Here is a 5,670-nt window from a genome sequence, read left to right on the forward strand (position 1 = left end):
TCGTGAATCTTGAATGATACGAATATCTTTATGAGTTTTGTGAATGAAAGTGATGTTCTAGTATAGTTTGAATTTAAAGTATGATTTTGAAGGATGTAGGAATCTAAGAGTAATGTTATCTGTTTAATCTTGACTTGGATTCTGATCTGTCAAAACCAGAATATGTAATTGAATTTGAATGAGAATGGTTGTTCTGGTTTCTATGAAAGAATGTATATTTTTGTGAAAGTAGTGAGTATGGTTAATGATTATTGAATCAGAATTGAAAAATGTACAGTATAACATATTATTTGTGAATTTGTATAATTCTCGGGTATTACCTACCCGTTAAAGTTTCACAAGTAATATTTTGTACAAGAGAATTTTTATTACAGTCTTTATGAAAATATATGTTTTTATATTTTCTACAGATGTAATATAGATTTAATGAGTTAATATACTATTAAACTCATTTGATTTTTGCTGGAGCTAGAATGAATAACCCCTAAAACTTTAGAGATTACATATTTTTTGCGGAGTATTTCTTCAAAGTAAATGAAATTATGAATCAATACTTCATTATTCATTTTTATTGATATTTCCTCGGTGATTGATGTTGGTGTTCGTAGAATTCTTGTGAACTTCGCAAGACACGAATGACGTTTTCTAGAAAGTTTCGAGTACATAAAAATGAAAGTGTGAAATCTAACACGTACTCGAACAATACACTTGGTTTATTATGAAATGGAATCTATTGAGTTGAAGCATAGATTATAATTAATGATTGTTAAGTCATTAACGAAGGATGTACATCATAGCATATTAGTAATATGAATTAACCGAGTAGTATCTACCCTTTAACATTCACACCTAATAGCTTAGTACGAAAAGATATATTGTGGTTTAAAAACTCATATATATATATAAAATATACATATAATTTTTTTTCAGAGGGAATGAGTTAATACTTCATAACTCGTTGATACAATATGCTCGTTCTTGATTTGTGATGATGTCGGTGATTATGGAACTGGCAGAGCTTGTGATGTTGTAGGTGCTGCTGGTACTGGTGATGCTGTCGGTACTACTGGTGCTGCTTGTATAACAAGTCTATTTTGTAACGCACGCACCATTCATGTCAGGGTTTCTATTCTCCCCTCTATCATCTCTATCCATCCACTCATCTTGATTTACGGTTATGATTAGAATAAATAATCTCTAAAACTTTAGAGATTACATAATTACCATAGAATATTTCTCCGATGAAGTTATGAATCAATACTTCATCGTTTGATGTTGTTGGTGTTCCTTGATATCTACAGGGCGTATGACGTTGATGCTCGTGGGACATATTGTGATATTGGGGCTTGCGATGCAGATGTTGTTGGTAGTGGTAATGGTACCATTGGTGTGGATGCAGGTGGTGCAGTTGGTGCTTGTGGGGCTTGTGATGCTTGTAAGTTCTGCATCATATTCTCTAAAGCCACTACTCTAGCGCGAAGCTCGTTGACTTCTTCTAGTACACCGGGATGATTGGCGGTTGAAACGAGAGGATGAATAAGATCTAGAAGTTTAGATAATATATAATCGTGGCGAGATACTCTGGAAATGAGGGTGAAAATGGTGTTTCGGACTGGTTCGCTGGTAAGTGCTTCAGGTTTTTTGCCGAGAGGGAAATTTGGTGGGTGGAAAGGATCGCCTTCTTCTCGTCTCCATTGACTGAGTCTACTATAAACTCATCCCCAATCCATCCACAATAGATGATTGCTAATCGGTTGATCCATTTAGGTTACACTGCTTTCGGAGCTCAGGTGAATATCCATATCGGAATAGCTGTCGGAATCCGATGAACTTGAACCAGTTGAAGGATCCATCTCGTACAGAGTAGGGAAAAGATTTTTGAAATGAAATAAATTACAGGACTAGTTTAGTATTCCTTAATACATAATTTACATATGTATTTATAATACCAGAATCCCATAAGTTACGGAGGATTTTTCAAAAGCTGTCAGACAAAGTTTACTGTAATAGATATGCAAAGATATGAATTTGTCTATACACTATCTATGCAATGAATGCAGTAAGACGCGTCTAGACTTTAGATGATAAGCAGGTAATTTTCGACAAAAATTGATAAGCAAAACTTTTGACATACAGCTAAGGTCGAAGTCCAGACCCACTAATGCATCCTAACAACTATCAGTTAGACACACTAATGCAAGACCTGGTTCTCTAAGACCACCGCTCTGATGCCAACTGAAATGACCCGTCCATATTACTATAAACGCAGTACGTTAGTCATTGGTCCCATAGCGAGATATTTGACCTCTATATGATACGTTTTAGAAAATATTGCATTCGTTTCATAAAAAGCACACCATTATTATACATAATGCATGTTTTAAACAAGTGGGCGATTATTTAAGAAATAATCCCCAAAATACATTGGTTTCCAAATACTACACACCAGTCGAATATAATACATGACAAAGTTTTTATTGAATGCAACACTTCATTTAAACAAAAACATGAGACTCCATGCATAGCTTGCTCAGATAACGAAACAGCGGAAGACTTTCTTAAGGACCTGAGAATAAACATGCTTAAATAGTCAACACAAAGGTTGGTGAGATATATAGATTTAAAGTTAGCATCGATATAAATATAGACCACAAGATTTCATAGTTACAAATATTTCAATAAAGATATTCTATAAGTTGTTGAGCGCTTCGGTAACCATAATTAACCATTAATGTGGCATATTACCTTTATTATGAAATCTCCCTACACTGTACCAAGTGTAGTAAAAATGAAGTACTATGCAACCGTTTATGATACAAGAGCGACTAGCCCGGTTGGGGTTGTCAAACCCGATAGATCTACCAATAGGATTCGCGCTTACATGTTCTTACAACATGTAATTATTAGTTACCAAGCTATTAGGGAAGATATACAAAGCGGTACAACTCAACGTAGAATATATTTTAAGTACTTGTGTCCATGGCGTAAAACATAAACTGCATGTATTCTCATCCCAAAATATTTTTAGAGTTTAAAAATGGGACTATATACTCACGGTAGTAAAAGTATATTAATAATAAGTTTTAAACTTATTAAAAATATGGCCGTCGTCCTTGGATTCACGAACCTGTAACAAATATATATGTATATCAAAATGTAATACAACTATTATTCATATCATATCATCAATCACATGTGATTGTTTAAGTTCATACTTTCAATCACGTGTGATTGTTTAAGTTTATATTTTCAATCACGTGTGATTGTTTAAGTTCATACTTTCAATCACGTGTTTTAAGTTGTCAAGTTAGCAGTCCATCGATAGTAGTCCACAATTAGTAGTCCACAGTTAGTAGTCCACAGTTAGTAGTAAATATATAGATCGATACATCACCTTGAAATAATCAAGACATAGTATACACGTATTGTATAAGACTCAATCATGACCCACAATACCGCTATTGTAGTTACACGTATTGTGTATGTGGTGTCTTTTAATTTATCTGACGTATTGTGTAACCATGACATGTTAGAATACATGTATAATACAAGAAAAGTTAGCTAAGATATGGTTAGTATAGATTTTATAATATAAATTTCGTCCATACAACGTTAATTTTAGCAGATTTTGTTTTGCTCGCCAAATATTCATTACAACACCGTTTAAAGTGAATCAAATTGCTATGGATTCCTTAAGAAGTAAGTTTACAAAACCAATTCGAAAAGTTAAGCCTAAGTAGTAATTTTTAGAGCTTTACCCTCTTTTTGTGTCGGTGGACAGGTTTGAAAAAATCCCAACATCCACCCAAAATATGATTTTTTATAAAATACTTCCACTTTGTCTAAAATCATGAAAAAAAAATACTGGAAGTCTTATTTACATATATTAACATATTTCCAAAGTCTTAGCCTCGAACTCAAAGTCTAAGATAGGTTTTTAATTCCCAACCCAAAACAGCCCGCTTTTTACCGAATAGAGATTAAACGATATATGTTAAGTTTCAAGGTGTTCTTCATATGTACAAGTTATAAGTTTTTATATTAACCTAATATAACATCATAATACATATAAATAAGTGTTATTAGAGTTAAGTTAGAAGGATTAACTTAGTTTTCAAACAAGTTTGGTATTCACCAAAACAAGTTCTAGTTTTTACAAGTTTTATAAGCATAATAAGATAGCAACTATATAAGGAATTGAACAAGGATTTTGAGAAGTATTTTACCTTGATTATGAAGAGGAAAGTTGCTGAGATTGAAGTATGATATGAGAGGATTCAAGTGTGTGTTTTTAGTTTAAGAAAATGTGGAGTAAAAATGAGTTAAAATGGTCCTTATTTATAAGTTTATAAATTTGATTTTTAGTGAAAAATATCTAGTATAAGTTAAAATGTATTAAGTAATGGATGACATATTAAATTGATTAGGTCATGGATGACATATTACACAAATAATTATAGATTTCTATTGGTATATACCAATAGTAAATACTTCTAGAAGCTGTGTATAATATAGGTAAAAATACCGTATGAATGCGAATAGAATTCTTGAGGAAATTGAACGGAAATACGAGTATAGATATCCTTTATATGTATTGGTATATTATAAAGTGTATTCAATACTTGTAAGGATGTATTTACACTCGTAATACATTATATGTAAATACATTTTAACATAAGTTAATTACGTCGTTTAAATAGTACGGAGTAACATATATATTGTTCAAAAACTCTTTAAATTAGTAGTATGAAAATATATATAATACTTTGTTAATATACTTAATGAAATATTTAATTATCATATTTTCAAGTTAAATATATATAAATCCATATATATATATATATATATATATATATATATATATATATATATATATATATATATATATATATATATATATACACAATAATTAAACAATTAAACAATTAAATCAAGTAATGACGTTCGTGAATCGTCGGAATAAAAGGGTGACCAAAAGCTTGTGTAAAACTCTTTCCGGAGGTTCAAGACTTATTAAAATTCATTGCTTATCAAGTCAGAATTATATAAAGATTAAGTTTAAATTTGGTCGGAAATTTTCGGGTCGTCACAAAGATGGTCGCAGGTTCAAATATCATGTATGTCACATGGTTGGGTTTCCGGTTGAGGTATTAGCGTGTCATCGGTCATTCGAGGGTGGGTTGGTGGGTTGCCAAAGGCAACACAGAGTGAGCGTGTCACTGCGATCTACATGTTTTGTGAACAAGCATATCTTGGTGAGGCTATAGAAATGGTCACAAAATATCACGATCAGATCATATAAATCTGCTTAAAAATATTCATCATCTCTAAATAATCTGAACGTGCAAACTTATCCATATGCGTAATATGTATTATCCTATGTACCTTTTTTTTTCATTGGCTTAGATTTAGAGGTAAAATGAATATTAGCCAAAATTTGTGGCTAATTAACCTTTGTAGTCTGTTTATTGGACTGTTTATATATTTTGATATTCCAAAACAAAATATATATGATCATATTTGTAATAATATATAATATGTGTGATCATCTAATCATTTTAAGATAGTCTAGTAATATAATTCTAATATATTTGTGATACACAACTTACTAGAAACATATTTCGGAGAAGTTCAGAAAAATAGTCGAAATTGGTTGTGGATAACCCGATT

This window comes from Rutidosis leptorrhynchoides, chromosome 11 (genome assembly GCF_046630445.1).
Source record: "Rutidosis leptorrhynchoides isolate AG116_Rl617_1_P2 chromosome 11, CSIRO_AGI_Rlap_v1, whole genome shotgun sequence".
NCBI lineage: Eukaryota > Viridiplantae > Streptophyta > Magnoliopsida > Asterales > Asteraceae > Rutidosis > Rutidosis leptorrhynchoides.